Genomic DNA, 23,976 nt, shown 5'->3' on the forward strand with positions numbered 1-23,976 from the left:
GTAAGTACATAGAGTTGGCCCCATGTCAGCAAAGCCTGGAGCATGATAAGGAAAGCTTTGTGCAAGGAGTACGTATTTTATGATGCCACAATTATTGGTTCAATAATCAATTATCAGGGGTTTCAAGCTGCAAGGAAAGCTATCGCTTGCCAAACCAAACACTAAAAAAGGAAAAATGAATAAGGCCTTGAACACTGCTGCACTTATAAGTTACCAGTACCTGGAGTCATGCTCATGAGCATATGGGTTGCTAAGTTTTGCAGAGCCCAACAATTTTCTGGAAGCAAAATAACATGGTCTCATAACACCGCGTTTGCCCCGCCACCTCAGTTCCCAAAATGCCCATCCGTTCCCATAAAGCCAAACCCCTTGTCCCACTCTCTCCCCAGTTCTGACAGAAGACAAAACACGGTTGATCTCTGTCTAATTGGGAAGACTGAAATGAGAACAGCTGGAAATACAAATTGGGCAGCGATATTTCTTTCTCTGTGTTCCAGCCTATTAGGGCTTGCTCTTCTTCTTGTTTGACCTTAAAGTATGAAAAGCTATAGGCCAAATTCATCAGATGGATGCCACGATCTACAAACTACCTTCTTATTTGGATTGTTCTTTATAAAGCTGTTAAAGTTTCTGTACAGAAAAGGGTCTGACTCCATATAGTTCAGAGCCTTGTGAAGTGACTCTGATCATGTATTCTGTCTTAGGATTTATTTTGCACTGGTGTGACTGGCTGCAAAAGGCAAGACCAATGAAGAACAAGGATTTCCTCCATCCACTGGTCACATTCATCAGGTTTGTGTCTGTTTTGAAAAATCTGAGTGAGTGAAACCCTTTGGTGGGTCAGGTAGTTTTGGATTGATGTTGTCTTATTGCAGTTTGAGGGAATGAATAAATGAGCAACTCCAATCAAGGCACTTCAAGAAGTCAGCACATGTCTCTGTCTCTGGACCTGTCCACATGTTTGCTTATAGCCGTTCCCAAGATCTTATGTCTCAGTGATCCTTGTTTTAACTTTGATGTAATCATGAAGAGTTACACTAAGAGATACAAAGGCGATATGGACTGGTGCTAGCAGCAGATCAGAGGCTCGCCTTCCATTTCAGCAACATTAAAGAGAGAACAGAGTTTTCCTTTTCTCTTACTTCTTCCTTTGCTTGTTAATAAGATCAATAGATTTGTTGTCTTGTTCTTCTTGAAAAAAACCCCCCACATCTCCGTATGATGTGAAGTCAGTGTTGCAGACTGGGCCAAGGCAGAGAACTAAGAGGCATCTTGAGGCTGCAAAGCACAAGTCTGCTGCAAAATGGGACCCAACTGCTTGGACAGAGATTTCTCTGGGTTAGCAACAGATAACAATTTTCAGATGAAATAAATGCTATGTGTTCATATCCATGCTTTCTCTACTCCAAAACCCTCAAAACCTGAAAGGAACCATTTTTTATTTCCAGGGTTGACTATTTTTAGATTTATTTCAGTTTTGTATCTATTCTTAAATTCCATTTCAATCTAGATCCAGTAGTAGACACTTGACTCTCTGCTGCTTTGCATGATCTATCTCTTGTCACATATGGGATATATAGGGATGCAAACTGCTATCAAATTATAAGTGATATACATTCATTTTATACAGATGCAGATTAATACAAAACATGAAGAGTGGCAAAAAATACAGATGATTATAAGAAAACCTGATTTCTCACATGTTCAGTTTCATTATATTCAGATTTAGGACACGTGAGTACCTCAGATCAAGCTTTTGATAAACAAAAGAGAGAAAAAAAACCCAACTAAAAAACCCTGAACGGTTTTAGAAATCAAAGCTCAGCTCAGGAAATGCACTTGTCAGTATTTCTAAAACATGCACAAGGCAAAGACCACTGCTATCCCCATGGGAGGTTGTAGAATGAGATGCTGAATGTCAAAATATGCGTATACTGGGTATTCAGAAGTTATACACATAAGAGGAGCCACTAGCCAGACCCTTCGTGCAACACAGAGTGAAGCGTGAGGCTGAGTTAATTCCAGCTTTAACAAAAGTAGATACTGAAACCACAACAAAGCAAAATATATTCCAAGTCTAGAGAATCATTGTATTCCTCCTCAGGTTGTTCCCTTCATAGTAAATGATGTGTAGCTTGCTTTGGGTCTCCTTGCCTAGCTTCAGCTTCCTGACATTCCTTACTGATACATTGTTGTCGCATACAGTCAGAAGAACCCCCTGCCAGGGGAGTTTTATTGCCTCTATAAGCAGTCAAAATGATGACGTCGGTCCTCAGCTTGCACTTTGAGGAGGTAAGCAACTGGAGTTCTTCCGGTTGTTCCCTGTGTGATCTGTTACCAAGCATTTAATAATTGTCGTATCTGTTTTCTTAATTTTCTCTAGCTTATCAACATTCCTACTCTATCACTGGTACCAAACCAAAGAAGTATTAATAGCAGTTAACCCATGTGAAATACTGAGGTGATTTCACTATGCCTACATGACACTCCCCTGTTCGTGTACATGACTAAAGGTTCACGTTCAACTGGAATGCTCCTTTTTTACCCAATTATCCATCGTGCCAGTGAAGTGTTTTGCAGTCTTGGAGTGCCTGGATGGAGTATCCCAAATGACAAGTATGCCTTGCTTTTTCTTTTCTTTGGTATATGAGTTTGCGTTTCACTACATTAAAGAAGAGATTGCTTGCCTTTACCTGGCTTACCAAGATACTTAGATCTCTGTCACCATCTCCTGCTCCTTCAGTACTAACTCCCCCAACTTTTAGATCACCTATAAACTATTGGCAATGGTCATATTTTTTAAATCAGGTCACTGATAAACATGGGCAGCAACATAAATCCAGGAAATGGTGTCTCATAATCTTGTAAAAATTTAGTTGAAAAGGCAAGTAAGAAATAAAAATATCAGTAATAACTTACGAGAGAGACTTAAACACTGTACCAGAACAATTCCCTTTATGAATAAAACTTTAGTCAGAAATAGCCCTTCTTATACAGATAGGCACTAGTTAATCTGTGTTGCTGTATCCAACATACTTTATAAAGGATAAAAAACATTTTGACTTAATGTGTTTGGGTTATTAAGAGTCAACTGACACCTGCAGATAACTAAAGACAAATAACGGGAATACTGAAACCATTATACACTTACTCATCTCACAGAAGGGTCTTTAACCTTCTAGTTTTCATTTTACATAGTTTGATTACTAAAGCAGTTCTCCTGTCATCCTAAGTTCTTGGCAATACTGGATACTGTGGCAACTCTGAAAACTACACTGTTTACTGTAAAACATTTTTGTGAGGTTTTTTGGGTGTTGGTTGTTTTTTTTTTTTTGGTTGAAATATACTCAATATTCTTTGAAAAATATTACTTGGCAGTGCCTCTGTCTTTATCTCTGACTTTCAGTCACCATTTCTCAAGTGGGAAATAATATGCCTTGGAGTTATTAATAATCGTATGGAACTTTTTCAAAGAGTAGTTGGGGTGTGAAGAAATATATACCAAGGACATCCATGTCATTCTCATACCTTCTTACCTACATGTTAGCTATCTTATCAGTCATAAAGTATTTCTAATTAGGACCATCAAGACAGAGAGCTAATAACAAGAAATGACAGGGAGCTACTGGTATTCCAGTTTTGCCCCAAAGAGAATTTGAAAACCTAGAATTTGACAGGGGTTTCCTTACAAACTGTGACTCTGCCTTATTTTGCAAATAAGAAAAAAACCCTAAAAAGCGTGGTCCCACCTGCCTGTCCTACATTAATATTGAGAATATAAACTGACCTGAATTGCTGGTAAGAACCTAATTAGCATGGCTACAGGGTGAGCAGTAGTCCCTCCAACATAATAATTTATTAGCTAGAAATCACTGGGCCTTGGCCAACGCGAGCTTCCTGCCAAGGAGATCTGAAGAAGAAAGGAACCTAACCCACCGGATTTTCTGACTCCTAGCACAATGAGTTTTGACAAGGAACCTGCCTTCACCACATTCACCCTAAGTTAAATAGGAGGAGGAAAAAAGGGATTTGATACTCATTGGGCTGTGGCGGTTACTTTAAATTCTTTTAGTAAGCAGCTCCCTGGTGACCACCAGGTAACAGCCTCCATCAGGAGCTCCTGCACTGTCCTTTATCGAAGAGAAAAGCAGCATCTGCTTTGGATAGGCTCACTAAATAGAGGCTTTAACTGGACAGATACTGAAAAAAATTTTGGCATGTTTGCCTCAGGGGGGTTTCATAATCTGTCTTCATCATATCTCCCACTGCAGCTTCTATGAAAAGATGGAGGTTTCTTGTGTTAATCTTTTAAAAAAATATTTTCCTACTCTATCCTTTTTCTCTGGATGACTCCCCAAAAGGTTGTCTAAACTAACAGTAATTGGTATGTGCAAGGTTTGAAAATATTTAGGTTTATCAGCTTATTTTGGGATGCTCCCCTCCCTACGCTTCCTGTGTTTCAGTTTGAAGGGCTGATCTTTTCATATGAATGAAACTGAGTCATCCTGCATGGCCCTTTTATGTTATCCGATTTGTGTGGCTTTAGTGCATCAGTTGCTTCAACCAATGTGAAGAAGAAAATTTTTAGACTTGGGGGGTCTTTCTCCACCTGCCAGTCCCATACTTCTCCCAACACCTTCATTCAGAAGGGCAGAAAGCAGCCCAGGCATGAGTGGTACTTGACCTAACAGTTAAGATAAGGGTATGTTTTGGGTTTGTCTTTTACTAGCCCTTTTGTAACACCAATGAGGATAAATTAAGGCAACAAAATGACTTGCTTTCATTTAGAAACGCAGATCTTTTCTCAATTTGCAATCCCGGCTAGTCTGCTTCATTCAGCATTTTCTTTTTCTACCCCAGTTCTCCCGTGTGGAAAGCACTGAGTCATTGCTGATAAACAAGCTGGAAAGTTAACTATATTGTTACCACCTATCAACATCTTATATGAAGAGAATATATCTACACTAAAGTAATGGGCCAGATGCCTAAAACTCTGCTAATATTGGATCAGAGGTAGTTTGGAAATGTATGCCTCTTTTAAGACTATACTTGGGATGGGTAAGTGGAAAATTCAATAGCCAAGAGTAGTAACATGGGGTGATTTTGTACCCAGGTCCATTTTGCCTTTTTTCCATTATTAATGTCCTTTTCTTCCTTTCACAGAAGGCAGATTCATAGAATCACAGAATTATAGAATAGTTTGGGTTTGAAAGGACCTTTACAGGTCATCTAGTCCACACCCCCCCTGCAATGAGCAGGGATATCTTCAGCCATACCAGTTTGCTCAGAGCCCTGTCCAGCCTGACCTTGGATGTTTCCAAGGACGGGGTATCTACCACCTCTCTGGGCAACCTGTGCCAGTGTCTCACCACCCTCATAGTAAAAAAAAAAAATTTCTTTATGTCTAATCTAAATGTTCCCTCTTACAGTTTATAACCATTACCACTTGTCTTATTGCAAAGGGCCCTACTGCAATATGTGTCCCCATCTTTCCTATAAGCCCCTTTTAATTACTGAAAGGCCACAATAAGGTCTCCCCAGAGCCTTCTCTTCCCCAGGCTGCACAACCCCAACTCTCCCAGCCTGTCTCCATAGCAGAGGGGCTCCAGCCCTCTGATCATTCTTGTGCCCCTCTCTGGACACACTCCAACAGGTCCGTGTCTGTCTTGTGCTGAGGGCTCCAGAGCTGGATGCAGTGCTGCAGGGGGGATAAGGACAAGACACTGTCCAGCCAAGAAGAGACCCACCCACAACATATTGGAGCACAGGTCAAGTGCATGCTCTGAAACTACCAACCTCTGATGAATATGGGATCTGCAGAAAGGAAATATGCATGTATTGTCAGAATGACCCAGGATTCAGCTCTTTTGGTGTAATATAGGATTCAGCTCATTTCTAAAACTGACATTTGGGACAATATAGATCTGGGAATGCATCTAGACCGAACACAACACGTTATAGACAGTACTGGATCCTGCAAGCTCCTGACAGCTAAATGGCTAATTTCTTCCAAGTGGAAGTGAAAATTTTCTGTCTCATACAGAACAATGGATTTGCAATTGAGAAGTTCTGACAAATTTAGAAAGCATTTTGTGCACATGTTTGAAGAAAGTGACAGTTTTACAGTCTGGCCTGGAATTGTCTTCTAGGATAGCGCTGAACGGATCAAAGTAAACAGGAACCTAATAAAACCAAATGCCCAAAAAGACAGATAACTGGCTTTCTACTTCCCAGCTTGAGTGCAAATGTGATTCCCATTTGATAATTTTGTATGAAGAATGATAGACGGGATTTCTGTAGCCTAAAACAAGTGCTGCCAGGGCACTGCAGTGATGTGTTAAAGGAAGGGAGCATGAGAGGCAGAGCTGCCAGGACACTGAAACAATTTGGCAAAGAGGAAATAATGAGGTAGTTGTTAGAAAACTTTTTCTAAGGACAGACAAATTAAGAGACAAAAATGCAAGCGACTTCTGCTGGGTCACAACACAGAGCTGCAAACAGATCAGAAGTCCCCATGTCCCCTCCTTTAAACTACTTACTAAGGTCAAGCTGTCTCCTTAATGATTATTTAGCGTAGCTACAACTGTATCTAGTTTAATCAGGACATTCAGAACTGCTTTATATTTATGTTTCAGATATAAGGTCTACCCAGCACTAAACCAGAAGGAACTGGAAAAGGAGCGCTGGGGACCACGTTCCCATGAAGCAGCAGGGAAGACACATCTCTACAAGGATCGTAAAACAGTGACAGAAAAGGGATCAGCTAACCTGCCCTGTGGGACACGGCCTGCAGGCTGGGGGCTGCTCAGCTCCTGCCCAAGCCGTCTAACACAAACGCTGTAAAAACAAGTGTCAGCTAATGGAGCGTGCCCTTATGCTCAAGGAGAGAGCAAAGTGCATCCTGCTGCCTGTCCCGGTGGAGTCGGGCTCTGGACAGGCAGAGACCAACCACCGCGGACAGGCTGTGCTGAGAGTGTCCATCAGGTGTTAATTTTCAATATCAATCTGTCATTCCCCCTTGTTTTCCCTTAAATGTGGTCCCGCTGGTCAAGGGTTGTCATTGCGAAATGATACTTTCTTGGGTATTCTCACTTATCAGAGGAAAGGATAATCCCCATGCTCCTTTTGAGCAGGATCACAGCTGCATCAAAGTTGGTTATGATCAAATTTTTTGCCTATATTATACGGAAGAATGATAACCCTGGACGGAATGAATCAGCTTGATGAAAGATATCTTCGAAAAACCTTCCTCCAAGAAATGAGCCTGAAATCTACACCAGAGGCACAGGGTTAAAATCAGAGATGAATGGCATAAAACTTCCCTTGTTCGTCATCCCAGCTGCAAGAATCTTGCAGTGAGTTACCTAGTGAGACAGGAATTACTGAAGCTGGTCCAACTCCGCCATGCAAAGAAGTCTAACAAGCAAAAGCATCATTTGTAGCAATTTTCCTGAAGTTCCAGGATGACTCCCATGAAACCTCAAAGGTGAAATGATCTAACTGAAATGGGGAACTGTTTTGAGAATGAAAAATCCCACACGTCACACTAAGTGTAGCTAGAAAATAGGACCCAAAATGCCTTGCCTCCTCTTGCTCTGAAAGAGAAGTGGTTAATTGCCGTATTGGGTGAAAAATGTATTTAAAAGCATAAAATTGGAGGTTTAATTATATTTGGTATGTGTTACTGGCAGAGCTTCATGAAATGATCAACAATTATCTTTCTCATCCATCAAGTGCTCAGGGATCACACAAGGACAGGGAGTAGAAATACGAAGTATGCTGTGCCAAAAACATAAAATGTGTTGTTTCTCTTGTAGCTTTCTTCATTTTTTCCCCCATTTTCCATGCACATCATTCAAATCTAATTTTTTTTCAGCCGAGCTACTTTCCCACTTATCTGGAAGCAATCAACCCCATAAAACCTTTTTAACATCAAACTCACTACAGGAAGGCACAAGTTTTTCAGGACACAGTGGAGTTTCATTTTAAACCAAGGACAAATTAACACATTCTGATTTAACTTCAGCACTTGATTAACCCAAAATGAATCAAAAAATGCTGCTCATTGACATGCAAAACCATCTTTATTATATTGCTCCTCATAAAACTTCATATGCAATGGCACAACTGTGCCAAAACATTCAGACAACAAAAAACAGCTTAATTTCAGAGATTTACACATGTTCCTGAAAGACTGAAATATTTCATGCCTACAACCAAACTTTAAACAGAGCTAAATTTACAATACAGTGCACCCCATCAAAGTAGGCATGCTATTTATAGCTGCGTATTTAACTCTTCGGTTGCCAGGTGCTCTGTGCATCGGGATCACTAGCATCCTATTTAGCTAAGAAATTCATCACTCAGTGCTTAAAACACAGCTGGAGGGAGACGCACAATATGCCATGCTGTAAATGCCACTGGAAAGATGTGCAGCACACGAACGAGCGGTGGTTTCATGAATACAACTTGCACACTTATCTATTTACTTTCTGATTATTTCTCTTTGAGATACTCAGCCTGTTTGTGAAGGACAAACAGAGAAAGCCTGATGCTGCAAACAGATGTGGATGCACTTAATGGGGAAATCCATTACTTTAAGGAAGGGCTGAGATTTCTACGGGACTCTGCACAAGACTAAGCCCTTGGCACTTCTATAAAAGACTCAGCAAAACATTTAGTTGCTGTTTGTTTTGGGGGGGATGTTTGGAGTATTAGCTTGAGGTCTGAGAGTGCTCCAAATTCATCACGTAACATGCACAATTTTAGTTTGATGGCAGGGGATCACAGCTTGAACGCTAGTATTTGGTGTTACAGCCTGACCATCATGACTGAAGCACAACCCACACTGCTATCACCATCCAAAATGGGACTTCTGAGAAGAGGGGCCGTGTAATGGAATTGTCCCCTATCGCTACACAGTACGCAGTCCCAACAAGCACAGAGAGAAAGTCAGTGCTTGCCTGCCACTCAGGAATTCATCTTTGTCCAGATTTTATTGAAGACTCTTTGGATAGAGGGAACAGGTGACTTGGTTGAAGGAACAGGAGCTCCTTTAATTTCTGTGCTTGAAATCTGTTTGCTACCAATTACCCACTTTCCAAGCCATTCACTCAGGTGCTTACATTTAGCTGGGATGAATTGGGACCGGAGTAGGCAGAGATGTGGCAAAGTTGCACGCAATGTAGAGGTGACAGAGCACTTTCCCCGTCCTATAATGGGGGACCTATAGCAGATATTTTGACCTGAGGGTTCTGTGGAGCGACCTTCCACTAGGCATGTCAGATATGCTGTTAGCACTGCTTAGGTTTAAGGAACTCAAGATTATGCCAGTACTGGTCAGGTAACCATGATGGGATACTTTGGAAACAAAGCTCTATCTTCCTTGTAAAGGACAGAATAATCCAATGGCAATTCCACAGAGTAAAAGTTAGATGCTCTGAATGCCCAAAAGAGCTGTTTTCAAAGGTCATATACATTGTTAATGAAAAGCTGGAATAACAGCAAGGAGAAAACTGTGAAATATCCAATATCTCAGATGGAAAACCAGATATCAGGTTATAGACAGCAGAAGCATAAGGCATGATCCCAATCTATAGAAGGTTTCCTTTCAAATCTGCATGTCTACTTGCAGATATCCACTAAAAGCCCACACAGTAATTACAAAGGGAAAAAAGATAAGAGTTCAATTCATTTAGCTCTTTTGTTCCAGGCATTTCATGGCTGTCAGTCTGAAATTTTGAAAGAGGCCCACATTGAAGATAACCCTATAAACAGGATAACTTGGGACTTTAAAAAACAAAAAAAAACCCAACAACAAACTATACTTCCCCCACATATGATTATAACAGATGTGGTTTTAAATTACCGTTGGGACATAATAATGTTTTTTGAATAGACTGAATGCTAAATAGTTGGCTCCTCCTATGTGACAGACATCAGTGCTCAGTAGTTTAAGCAGAAAACTCCCCATTTCTGTCTTTAGCTGGCATGTTCTTCATTTTCAGCCTACATTGGTCAGTATGATTTAATACCTTGGCCTGATGTCCCTTTTAGCAGTAAGAGAAAGGATAAAATAGGATTAAATAAATGAAACAAAACAAAAACAGGCAACATGCCCCCCCCTCCCAGCAGACAATGCCAGGCTGCCTGCATTGTTCCTTACACAACAACTCCTGCAGCCCTGCAATGGAAACTCACTGGAGAGGACAGCCGAGGAAGAAAAACGTTAAATAATTCAAAGCCACTAACATCAAGCCCGATGTAAGTATAAAAATAGTTACAAAACACCACTCTACATGTTGTCATTATAGGAACTTTGACTTACTTGGAAACATCAAGAAAACCCCCAAACCAATCACCCTCCCAGCCTTGTACGCTCAATTAGTCCGGCAGTGGAAATGACATCCATTTCCAAACCAGCCTTCAATTTTCATGGCCATTTCATGTTTCTGCACTGGGGGAGCCAACAGAGTTCCACAGCAGGAGTGAAAAAGTCTGATCCAGAGCCCATTAAAACCAACAGGAGCCTTTGAATTAACAGTAATGATCCTTGGATCTGGCCCTGGTTTAGGTTAAAGTGTTGCGGTGCTTTGGGGATTCAAGCGAGATTAGATGTGACTGGCTTTTGTTATCTCCAAAAATCTCTGTCGCTGGGAATGTCCACTTCCAAACACTCAGTCTGTGAGAGCAGTGCACATTTTAAAAAGAAGCCTTCATGAAATATTCAAGGAAACATGATGCTAGGTGAGCTGCCATATAGTCTGCGTAAAGTTAACTCAAGATATTTTCATTTGAACAGAGGGAGAGAGAAACAAACAGGAGTATTCACAGATGAAGAGTGTGTGCCCACACACACACACATTTGATCAGCAGCTTTGCTGGGGCTGGGTGTGGAGAAATGAAATAGTAACTGACAAGTAAAAAGTATCCTGCTTTTTATTTATTTATTTATGTCATGTGCAGCAGAGATGTTACAGAATTTTTAGCCTTCTGTACTCTGAAAGGGGAGGGGATAAAAACAACAACCAACCCCAAAAGAAAAAAGCAAAACCACCATCTTCATTGCACAGAGCACAACGAAACACCAGCTGCAGCACCGAAAGAGCTGGCAGAGGTCTCCCTATTCCTGCTATTCCCCCAGTTCCTTACCCCCAAGGCCACCTCCCAAAAAGACCCACATTTCTTCCCTAGTATCAGCCTCTGATATCCCCTTCTTTCCTGTTACCACCTTCTCAGCTAGACACTTGCTGTCTGATAATCTCAGGAGAAGACATAAAAATTCATAATAAATAAATACATAAAATTAAACAAAACATTAATTATGCAGAAGGCATAAAATAATACAAAACTAAGTGATGCAGGTGTACAATAACGTTGCTCCCTGGAGCCCACACTCAGCAGCGTTTGGCACAGGGAGCCCCAAATAAATGACATTTTAATGCATATGGGGGGTATGCAGGGATGTAAGCAATGGTTTGTAGCTCCTATATGAGTCATTTGTGCATCCCTCCAATCCCAAGTAATATTGTGAATAGCACCAGCAATAACAAGCTACAAAACCCAAGCCCTAAAGCAAGCACTGTTCAGGTAGACCCAAACGCCCATCAACAGACAGGGCTTGAAGTGACAGACAGGTGGCTTTGTCTGCTCACGCTTTCTTGTGAACTAAAAGCAAAACCAGGAGAGTATCGAAAGTTTCTTGTGTCTATGCAGGGCATCATGGACACAACATGGATTTTAGGATAGGAAGAAGTGATATTTAGGAGATGGAGATGCAGGGGGAGCGTGCTAGCTGTGAGAAGATGGTCATTAAGTCACCCTTTGGTTCAGGGCTCAGGTGCTCCAGCATGGATGAAGCCAGGGGCATAATCTGCTGTTTGAGGGAAGAGCAAATGCTGGCTAGAAAGAAGCCTAAGAAAAAAGACTCATTCAGATGCTGTTGATGAGCAGCAAAAACATTTGAGCCACGGTCAGCTTCATAGTTGGTTGTCACAAGACAGGCAGGATGGTTGTTCTTACTTGATATTAAGTGTATTTTGCTGCTTGTATTTTTGTTCAGATTATCCCCAGGACAAGAATAAAAGTCAAAACGAGAGCCTTTTTCATTGCTGGGTTTTCTGATTCTCTCCTGAAGCCTCCAACCATTACACCACAACCTACTCTCACAGTGCTGAGTAACTAGCTGGGTGATAAAAACATCAGACGAAATTCAGTATCAATAAAAGCAAAGTAATGCATAAAGGGAAAAACAGTTCTAACAATGCATACACAACACGGGCTCTAAATTAACTGTTACCACACAGGAAGGTGGCTGGGGAATCACCATGGGATGCCCTCTACAAATACAGGCTCTCTGCTCCTGCCAGTCAAACATACAGTGAAAATCTGGAGCTAGGCTAGGAAAAAAAAAATTATGAGAAAAAGAGAAAAATGTAACAGGATGGTGCTGTACAAGCTAATGATGCATTCCTATCTTAATGCCATAAACATTTTTGGCCAATCCATCTCTAAAATAGATAGTGGAATTAACAGATAAAAGGACTGCAAAGATTATCAGGAATATGCAAAGATTTTTGCAGGAGAGATGAACTAAACTGGAGATTTTCAGCTTGGAAAAGAGCAATAAAAAGTGGGAGGAACAGACTTCTATTAAATCATTATGCCTATAACCCACAAAGTAGGAGTCAATTAATGAAATTACTGATTTGTGAGTTTAAAGCAGAAAAAAAGGAAGGCTTTTTCATTCATTGCATGATTTTCAATTTTAAAACTTTTTTATGTGACCATCAAGACTATACCCTGGGTTCAATAAGAATCCAGCATATTGTTAGAGGACAACTGCTTCAGTGCCTACTGAGCAGGATGGTACGTAAGACTGTCCTGAAGATAGAACAGTGTAATGAAAAATTGCACTCTGTATTTTAATATGAATAAAATTAGGCTTCATATCAGCACGGTACAACTGCTGTAAACAGTTGGCAACCTGTGAAAAACCTTCTGGGTCATGAGACTAGCCTAAAAACTCATCACCTCCAAAAAGCAGCTTGTACCCCCTTCTTTCTCCCTTCTCAAACCCCTAGCAAAAGGCAGTCAGTTTTCTCCTGGGTTGATGAATTCAATCATCAGACACATTCTGAAGCAGTAGGACAAGAGCTGGGGAGGCAGGACACTTGGGGTGGGGGGGTGGGGGGGTGGGGAGAGGGGAAAACAGGACCCCTCTCCTTCCATGGCAATGAGTCCTGAGGTTGGCTTTGGTGTAAAGCTACAGCTTTAGCAGTCACCTGTAACAATGATAAAAAAAAAGGAAAAAGCTGATCACACAAAAAATACAATTACCTGCTCTTTCAGTTTTAGGGGTTTCCTTTCCCTCCTCCCCACCCCCACCCCCTGCCCTGTTTTTTTGGCTGTTATTTGCAGTAACAGTTGCTGTTGCAAGAGAATGTTGTTATAAAAAAACCAGAATTCTTCTGTTAGAAGGACCATGAACCCGAAGGTGGGGTACATGGGAATTCGTGTGATTGCTCTGTCAGTGCAACATCTCCTGAGATTTCTTTGTGCTTAATCCCATTCTACAAATCCTGCAATGTTGTATCGCTTTGATGCGGCTTTGTGGGATTCTCATTAATTGTATTCACTTTTGTTTCCAGGAAGCTTGAGATTTCATCATCTGCTAACATATGCTGAAATGCATGTGTCAGTTTTATAATAAATTTCCAATATATAAAAATATCTATAAAACACACAAATACAGAATTAGTTTGTAACAAAATCTCAAGTTATCTCTTTATTAGGGAAAAGCAAAGTTGGTAATGCTGTCAATTATGGGAAGAGCGAGGCAGCTTTAATAATAAAACAGCATTCGCAGTTTCTCATAACTATACTAAGCAAATTGTTTGGGCTGAAAATTTCCATGCCAGCTGTCTGCCTCAGGCTGAAGTTTTTTGGAAAATTTCAGTCAAAACAGTTCAGCAGATTCTGAGAACAAGGCTAGGGGAAAATATGTTGTTTTACCCATGTTAAAAAATGCCTTTAGCCTTCTCTCTAAAACCTCCTCTGGGATCTCTAGGACTTTAGAGGAAAGACTTGAAATTTGCCTGGAAGAGAACTGTTTTCCTTTTAATGAATTTTGTGTGAATCTGTGTGAATTTGCCAAGTTTAGACATCTTTGATAAAAACACAGTTGCTACATGCTCCTGGGTACGTTTGTACACATTTGCCAGCTTCCATCATTTAAAAGTCTACCTGTGTGGGACTAAACAAGATGCTTTGTGCTGTGCGGGACATGCCAGGGCTGCATCCAAGTATGAAAATTGAAATGAGAGATGCTCTCCGGTGCTCGGAGTGATCCCCAGCCAGGAGGATCTGAATGAGTTTGGGGTGAGAGACCTGCTGAGCAGGGATTAGAGGGATGAGAATGGGATTGCAGAATAGAGCTGGAAGAAGCAGGAGATGAGGGGAGGACCAGGCTGAGCAGCATGGACTGGGAGGGAACTGTTTAGGGGAGCAGAATACTCTGTTAAACCAAGCACTGATGATCTGTTAGTTTAAGCCATTGACACATACAAACACCAAAATCATGGGAGATGACAAAGCTTCTAGCTTTCCCAAGACTTAAAAAAAAAAAAGAAAAAAAAAAAAGAAATATCCAACAAAAAACAGATTAACAGAACAATAATAAGATTTAGAAGTATGTATCAGAGACCCAGAATTTAAGAAAAAAAACCACAATGAAAGTTGCCTTACTTAAGCACCCTGCCTTCATTACCATACAGTCATTGTTCAGAAGACCATGTTTTATCTAAGCCAGCCTGAAGATGAAGGACTGAGAATGAGGAGTAGAAGATGAGGTTAACCATCCCTGCCTCACCCACTGCAGAGCTGGAAGGTTTGTAGTGACTAAGCAGAGGACGGAGAAATGAGGATGAATGTGTTTGAAATTAAGGCAGCACGAACGATGCCCCAAGACTGTGGGCAATGTTGGGCAAGTCATTTCAACTCAACATTTCATAACTGTGTCAAAGCGAAGTATGTTGCAACTACTGGATGATCATCTTGGTAGCTTGGAGGCTGATCTGCTCATGTGTCAAACGCCCACAACAGCACTTAAAGGCCATGTGAACTTTGCTTCACTTTAGCACTGCAACTCACCCCCAATCATGGCTCTGTCTGCAGGAACGCATGGCAAGATCGGCTCCAGAGATTGTTCTCTGCTTTCTAGCACAGAAATCTGTGCCAACGCCAAAAAGCTGATCACACCTTAAACCCCGCTGCACAAAGGGCAATTTTCTAGAAATAGCAGCATTAACATTAGCTTGTTCCCGGCTGACAGGATCTGTGCTGCACGAAGCCCAGCCACCCATTACTGTGTATATCAACAAGCAGGAAGCAAAAACCAGTGTCTCTCATGCTCCATCAGTTTTTCCAACCTCTTATGGCAGTTACTTCTGAAGGCTTTTTGACTAACCAAACATTGACAACCCTTTCTGTTCTTCGCTACGTTACAGAGGTGAGGGGAAAAGGGTTTTCAGCCTCCAACGATACAGAGGCAGTTCAAAAGGAATTAGCATAATTTTGAAAACTTGCCATCATCAAATTTAGGAGTTCAGTTCATCTATAAGATTGGGCCATTTAAGTCCAAGGGACCCAGTGGACGAGATGCTTTAAGACTTGGTGGCATCCAGGACTTTGCTTCCATGTGGAAAGACAGCCCTTGAAGGAGCTCCTACTCAGGAAATGAATCCTGGCTTGTCTTGCCCTCCATACAGCGTGATGTGGAAGAACAAGACTGATTTTATGCAAGGACCCAATATTCCTTGGAAGGCACAGCCCTAGACTGAAAGTTTTAAGCAATCTTCAGATTTTAAGTGCACTTACTGGAGTTTGAGGGGGAGAAGACAAAGCCTGTGAGCTCGTATTGCATAGATAACACAGGGCTGAATAAAAACATTAAAATAAGATTAAATCCTTCTGTTTTCTAACTTCTGACTGGTTAACTGATCAACCACCAGAATACTTTGAAGACTCGGTGTGTGCAAACACGTGAGCAGACGAGCGATACAGTGTCTTCTCAGTGTTTAAAGAGAAAACTGCACTGAATAATCACTTAAAACCTAAATCAATGGGTAGCGAGGCAGCTCCTGCTTTCACATTTGCTGTTGCTGCCTGGGTAGCACATCGGCCACTGGTGCCTGAGTGGTGGTTCTGGTGGTGAAGTGGAATTCTGGACTGCAGTGGTTTTCCTAGGCTGTAGCAAATATTACTTCACTAAAGCCTGAGGAGGTATCAGCGAAATCTAGTTGAAACATCCCCATTTCAATGGACTGATAAACGTGGTTCAGCAAGCTTCTCCACCTAAAATGACCATCAGCGGCTCCTCTCCTTTACCCCCCCGGCTTTTTAAAAAAACAAGGATGTGCCACATCCTAGAAAGCAAGTCTAACTTTGAGTAGGAACCTTTACTACCAGCCTATTCCATTTCACAGTGCGTTTTCCTCCTAGCTACCAACACATTGGAAGAACATAGATTTCTGTGTCTGCTGCTTTCCCAGACATCTTTACATTCAAAAGATCACCTCTGCCTGATACCCAGCAGGACAAATTGCGATGAAGTTTGAATCCCTCTACAGCACAAACAGCTTGTTCACAGAAATTTGATATAAAGGTATAAGGTTATCAGTACGTAAAGCTCAAACTTCCTAAGAAATTTGAACTTTCTGAAAGGAGTGTTTGTCGGTCCACATAGCCAAGGAAACATGCCCTCCTATTCAGATTTCAATTCTGCATTTAAAGATGTTCCAGGAAGAGTGATTCAGGAAAGCTGGGGAAAAAAAAATATCTAGGAAAACTATTTGACTATGAATGCAACAACTGTGAAAGGGAACAGAGGAACAGAAATCATACATTTATTCCTGAGTAAAAATATAAGTCCTATAGCCACACTACAGGACCACTCCCCAAGCTATACTGATATAGTTAAGATATAAAATTTCTTCGTGATTTTTTTTCCTTTTGATCTACGGCAAAGACAAACTACATATATATTTTTTAAAGTATTTAATTACCAGACTTTTTTTCTGAAACATATTGTTCAAAGACCCACAGATTCCCAGTTCACTGGGAAGTGGTGCACATTACTTTGTCAAAGTACCCAGCAATGACAATCTGCAGGTTAAAAGTAGAAACAGAATATTTTAGCTTTTAGTTACAATAAGCTGTTCTGATAGACCCTGTAACAGGGCAGGTAACAGCCAGTCTTTAAGTCTGAATTGACATTGATTTACAGAGTTTCATTTCTTTGAATCAAATCTGAGAGAGAGTTTCAAGCTGCTTCACTTTTTGATACTACAATTACACATTTCTTAAACACAGAAGAGTGCTTAAAAAGAAAACAGCCTCAAGTGCCTACGGAGATAAGATAAAAAGAGAAAGTGATGTTAAAAAAGATATCAAATGAACAAGTTTAGGGGTTCTTTTTCATCATTTTTAATTCTACTTTTTTGCCCCATAAATTTTTTATATCGCCTTGATTTGAAATCCTAATAAGAAATCACATGTCATACAACATTCCTCCTGCCAAATCTCTCTCATCGTGGTATTACTGCAATATTTGTAACTTTTGATCTGGAAACATCAGGTTATGTAAGATCATAGTTCTGCTCCTTGCAAGGATGTGATTCTGTCAGAAAATGAACCAGTGAAGCGGGAACTCAAACAGAACTGGAAATGACTTTCCCAGGGAAAAGGTAGTTTTGCTTAAGCATCTCAGCTATTCTAAAGTGTAAGAACTCAACATTTTATTCTCCTGAGCAGAGAAATGGTAAACTATCAGGTTAAAAATAGCCAGAGTGGGCTCTTAATTGGAATAGTGTACATGCTGTAGTGGGAATGAAATAACATTTTCGTTATTATGCACTCCAGGAAACCAATCAAATAAAATAAAGCAAAAAAATTCCTCACTTTGTAAAACAAAAGAGAACATTTTCCCTTGCTAGTGTACTATCTGCTCACCAAAACAAAAGAAAAGCATCGAATTTAAATGAGTCAAGCAAAATAATTAAGCTACAAGGACTTCAAAACCCCACAGTCTTCTCAGTGCAAACCTCACTCCTTCCCCAGACCCATCGAAACTGCAGCGACGTCTCCCTTTTTCCACACAGGTAATAAAATGAAGGAGGGGGTGGGATGGGGGTATCTCCCCTTCCTCCCCAACCAAAACCAGATGAGCAGTTTTACTTTCTCCTCTCTATTTTTCCATATCGCTTGCAGTCAGAGAAGGCAAAATCTCTCCCCCCCCCCCCCCCCCCCCCCAAATAAAAAAGCCTTTCTAAACCAGGACCCCTGGCTAATAAAAAAGGAAACTACAAAGTTAACTTCTGCACCTCCTTTTGCCTCTTCCCCCTTCCAGTGCCAAAGCCCAGCCTTTCCGCACCAAAGACCCTTTGCCCACCAAAACATGACATTCTTTTCTCTAGATCACACAAATAAATGACAGTTAAACTGAAAATCGCCGCTGGTAAAGATGAGCACGCGCACGCACGTATGTAGGGGAAGGGAGGGGGAGGCGCAGAAGCAGGAGTCCCTGCGGAGCTGTAGTACATCTCAGTGCAGTGGCAGTCATTCCCAATTCTGGTGACTTTTTTGGGGGGAAGGGAAAAGGGGAAAACACAGAAACAGGTTGCCTGCAAAGGCACCTCTCCTATCCCTGCCCCAGCTGCGGGTGCAGACCCCCCTCACAGGTCTGCCTGGTGCAGAGCAGCGGTCCCACTCCCCGGGGAAGGCACAACCCAAGTCACACCTTCACGTGCCTGGCCACACACCGCGACCCCCACGCTCCCCTCCCCATCCCCAAACCTGCTGGAAACCAGCGCGGACCCTCATTTTCCTGGCCCATGTGCTCGTTTAGGTGTCACGTTCTTAAGGGATCATGGCAGCAGGGAATCCTCATGGCCACGAAACAGCCCGCGCCAGCAAGGGCTGGTCCAGCAGCATGGCATAGGCTGGGAGCAGGGAATTTTAGCAGGGAAGGGCAGCTCGCGATGGCCACGAACCAGCAAATTCCTACAGCCTTGTAACACAGGCAGAGCCAAGCGAGCTGCTTGGAAGGCTTGTCTCACTGCAAAACCATGCCACAGAGACACGTCTTCCTTACCTTTAAGTCCATCATCACACACACACCCATACTATATATATACACACACACATATATTTTTATATATATATGTACATATATATACACAGTCCTTGTTTTTTCCACTCAAGCCTATAAAAGTGCTACAGGCTGAGACACTAAGTGGGAGGCGCTTGGCTTGGAAGAGGCCAATGAAATAAATTAAATACAAATCACTGGCTCAGCCCCAGCCACCCCCAGCAAACTGGGGAGCTGCTGGGGCTGCCGATGGCCAATAGCCTTGTCCTGGCTGGACCCAGTGTGTGGCTGGCGTATGTGGGCTGCTGGCATCATATAGGCGTACACGGTAAACCTTGGGTATAGCAAGCACATATGGCGCACATGTTGGGAGCAGAGCACTTTCTGCAGGAGGGGAGGGGCCACCCTACTAGTAAGCAATTTTATTACGGTCAATGAGGCAGAAAGTAACCCGTTTGGGATAGGCTGGGATCTACCAAGTTCCCCTGCCCAGCTCCTGCACCCCAGAGCAGGGAGAAGCACACTAACAACTTGCCAGGCTACAGCAGAAGTTTACCTATAAAAAGCACACAGACAACTTCCAACTTCAAAGCTTTGTTCTCATTTTCTCATTTTATGTCCCTCCCCTCACACAGGACTTTTCTCAGAAAAAAAAAAAAAAAAAAAATTAAAAAAATGCAGCTATAAATTCTAGATGAGCCTTCACTGCAAAAAGTTAAGGAGGAAGACAGGGTGGAGGTGGAGAAATTATTTTATAGGTTGATTCAGGGTTCTGATGTCTGCTGGTTTTTTGTTGGGTTGTTTGTTTTTTTTTTTAATCATAAGGACTTGAACTTTCCTGGAAGAGCCATGAGCAAATGCATTCAAGACACAGAATAGTCTTGTCTATCCAGTCAATAAGTATTTATTTAGCTCTGTTTGGCTGTATGAAAAATGTATTTCAGACTGTGTATCCCCATAAGACAAGGAAGACTGTGGCATAAATATGTATTTTTATTTTTTTTCCCAAATCATGTGCTTACATGGTTGTAACCACTGCGAATTTCTAAGCATGGTCAGGGCAAGAAAGAGTAAATGCCTACTGCTTTACAAATACTTTAAGAGTTTTTTAACTTATTTTTTAAGGATTTGGCATTCCTTAACTACTACTTATTCCAAGTAAAATTTCCCAGATATTTTAGCCCAAGAATATATATACGTATTTTTAATCAAAACAACTACCAAGAAACTAATGCCTTTTGGTAGCAGCCTGTTCTTATGTTCAACAGCCAAAATTTGTATTTGTAAATGCAAATTGCTGAGAATACGAGTATGAGTCTGAACCACTGCAGTTCTCCCAGGCACTCTAGCATCTTTTCTCAAACGCCACACTATTTGGGGGAGCTTTTAATACTGGCAGGGCACGGCTGGAAGCAGGGCTTTAACATTTAATGCCTAAGAAACAGAATTGTCACTCAAGTTGCAGTCAAGCGCGTTTTTCTTATTTTTGTTGGAGGCAAACCTACCCTCCCGTTGGAAAATGGGAGACCCCTTCCCCATCCCCATCCCTGAGTCTATCACAGAGCCAAATGTAAACATACACACACACACACTTCCACCACGCACCACCCTGCAGCAGGACATGGGGACGGGGCGGGGGGTTCAGGCAGAGCAAAAGGAGCTTTGTGCAGCTGAGAAATACCGAGGCATTGCTTTTTTTTTTGCTTTTTTTTTTTTTTACTTCTTTCTCCCCCCCCACCCCACCCCACCCCCCTTCCTCTCGGCTTTTACTATTACATAAATAACACCGATTGATCTTAAAGCTGCATCCTTGCTCCAGTGCCTCCAAATCTGCACTGCTGCCTTCCCCCCGGCACAGCCGCACCGCCTGGGGTGCAGAGGGAAGGGTTGGGGGGCGGGGGTGGGTGGAGGGGCTGGATGGGAAAAGGCACCCCAAACATACCCTGGAGCAAGGTCTGGCCAGTCTGAGGGCGTCTGGTCCCCACCACCCCAGCCAGGAGCTCCAACAGCATCTTTGCCTCCTGCTACATTGCTGCAAACTGTGCGCGGAGGGAGCAGCAGGGCTGGGATGCGAGGGGAGGAAAACGAGCTGGGCTTGGGAGGGAGGGATGGTGGGGAGGAAAAACCAGGGATTCAGGGAGCTTATCCTCAGCCCCAACCCGTGTGCCTGTCTGTTTGGTGGGAAGAGGAAAGGGGGAAGGGAAAACTGGAGGGAGGCGATCGCACAAATGCACTTTTCAGAGCAAAAAGCGAAGCTTACCATGTCTGCAGGCTTCCCCCCACCGAAATGCCACTTATGTGTCCAGCGATCCCAAAGTGGGCAACTACAGCCAGGCACCGGAGCTCATCTCAGCAGGCAGCTCGGCAATACACCACTGCCACCCCCAAAAATAAAAATCAAAATAAATTAAAAAAAAAATAAAATTGAAAAGGACCGGTCCAGCTTCTTTCCTGGCAGGAATCGTCCCTGGTTGGACTGCCCAAAATAAGCAGCTGCAATCCAAAGGCTTTATTTAAAGCTTCCCCCCTCCTCCTCCTCCTCTCCTTGCCTCGCTCGCTCTCTCCCTCTCTCTGTTACACACAGAGAGAAAGAGAGACACACACAGGTTACATGAATGGGAGGCAGGAGCCGGCGCTCCCGGGCTGGGAATGACAGGCACACATGCGGCCGGCTGCTGCGCACCGCTCGGCACGGCACGGCACGGCACGGGGGTGGCCTGGGCATGGGCAGGGATGGGGGTGGCATGCGGAGGGGATGGGCATGGCGTGGATATGGGTATTGGGTGGGAAGGGGCATGGGGTGGGGGGCATGGGCATGGGGAGGAGATGGGCAGAGTAGGAGATAGGAACGGGCACGGACATGGGCATGACACAGGCGTGGGGCAGGGTGGCGCGAGCATGACATTGGCATAATGTAGGAGTGGGGCAGGGGTGGGCATAGACATGGCGTGGACATGGGATGGAGCTGGGAATGTGTATGGGCACGGTATAGGCATGGGAGCGGGAGGACATAGGCATGGGCAAGGTGGCATGGCAGGGACATGAGGCAGAGTCAGGCATGGGCATGGGCATGGGCATGGGCATGGACATAACCGTGGAGAGGGGATATAAGTAGGCATGGACATGGGCATGGCATGGAGAGGAGGTGGACGGCAGCATGGAGGGAGCGGGCATGGGCATGACATGCACATGGGCATAAGTATGGGCATGGTGGTGGGATGGGTTGGGTGTGGACATTAGCATTACAAGGTAATAGGGAGGGAAGAGGATGTGCTTGAGCATGTGACAGCCATGGGCTGGGCTTGGGCATGGGTTTTGCATAGGCGTGGAGATGAGATGGAATGAGCATTGATTTCAGCATATGAATGGGATGGGGGTCAGGATGGGGACAAGATGGAGGATGGTGAGGGCCTTGAGTAGTGCTTTCATGTCCTGGCCCTGGTGAGCCTCTCTTTTCTTGGGGTCAAGTGGGCTACAGCTTCAGCACATGTGATGAGGAGGAGGAAACCTCTGGTCCTCTGTTGTCCCTAGTTAAGCAACCTGCCTAATATATTGTTTTTGGGCTCAGGAAGCATCATTTACAGTGGTGTTGGGATATCTCTTCATTTTCATCATCATCATCACCACCGTTATTAATTATGCTTTTTTATAAATAACATCAGATTCTCAGGAAGAAGGCCTGCAAGATTTCAGTTGCATGATTTAAGGTTACTTCCTCTTTGGGAGGAAGATCAGTGTTACCAATTTCTGCCTTTTAAATGTTTGTAGCGTTGCATTGGGGTTTTTTTATTATTATTATTTTGTTTTAAAACTGTAGTGACAGGAAACTAGGTCTTTTGAATGCTGCTGTTCAACACGGTCTGAAGGAAGAAAGGGCTGTGGTGTTACCAGGTGTCAAGCCCTATTACTGCTTTGCTACCTGACCTTGGGCAAGTCCTCAGTAACTTATCCCTACCAGGATTCATCACCTGTTGCTGTTTGCGCTCAGCCTATCATTTTCTCATTCACCAAATAATCACACTTTTCTCTTCCAGGTCCCTCCTCAAAATCCACTCGTACAAAACTTTCTGCAACAGTCTCTACATGGCTTATGCTGGCACCACAAATCTTAGCACGATACTGGATTAGTCCCTAAAACTGCACTGTAAGAAGAGCGCTGAACATATCGGACTGCGGTACTTCGTGCAGTGCTTTGAGCTATATGGGAATTGTCCTCTTCATGGCATGCCTTTAAATCAGCCAGGTGCAAGCCTGCTATGTACTGCCTTTTCTATTTTGTTTTTATTCCTTGTCCTAAAATTTCCAGCCTCGGTGGAAGGCAAGAGGTAAGACTGTGCTCTAGTCCAAACCGAGAAATCAGGATGAAAAGGCACAGAGCAAATCAGAACATAATCTTAAACAGGAGAGTTCTCAACATAGAGGTCTGCTTTGCAAAATAGCTGCTGCTGTTCACTCTTTTCAGTCATACATATTAAGAATGAAATACATTTGCATTTGCCTTATTGCCTCTGGAATATATTCCACATCAGGAATCTACACTCTAGACAAAGTAATTTAGGTCTCTGGAAGGGCAAAGTTTAATTGAGAAATATATATATTGTTAGGAATAGACCTCATCCAAATTCAATGGTAATTGTATAAGCCTTTCAAAAATCATACAGTATGCAAGCTTCCAAAATTTCTGAACAAGAAACATTTCCATTTAAATGCCAAGAAGCAATTTTCCCTCCCTTGTTCAATACTAAATCAGTCACATGAGCAGTTTGCATTTGATTTTAGAAAGGAAATGGAACATCTTCGCTTCCAATTGCATGTAACTTTTGCTTTTT

At 42.6% G+C, this 23,976-nt stretch overlaps 1 long non-coding RNA gene across 1 annotated transcript in view; it reads right to left on the bottom strand.

Moving 5' to 3' along the window:
- The window catches only part of LOC130145046 (uncharacterized), a 197,074-nt gene extending 175,361 nt beyond the window's left edge, over positions 1-21,713 (bottom strand). The window contains exon 1 of the long non-coding RNA XR_008820353.1: positions 21,408-21,713. This is a non-coding gene — a long non-coding RNA (uncharacterized LOC130145046). The remainder of the gene's footprint in view (positions 1-21,407) is intronic.
- Between the last annotated feature and the right edge of the window lie 2,263 nt (positions 21,714-23,976).

The sequence above is a fragment of the Falco biarmicus genome, chromosome 2 (genome assembly GCF_023638135.1).
Source record: "Falco biarmicus isolate bFalBia1 chromosome 2, bFalBia1.pri, whole genome shotgun sequence".
NCBI lineage: Eukaryota > Metazoa > Chordata > Aves > Falconiformes > Falconidae > Falco > Falco biarmicus.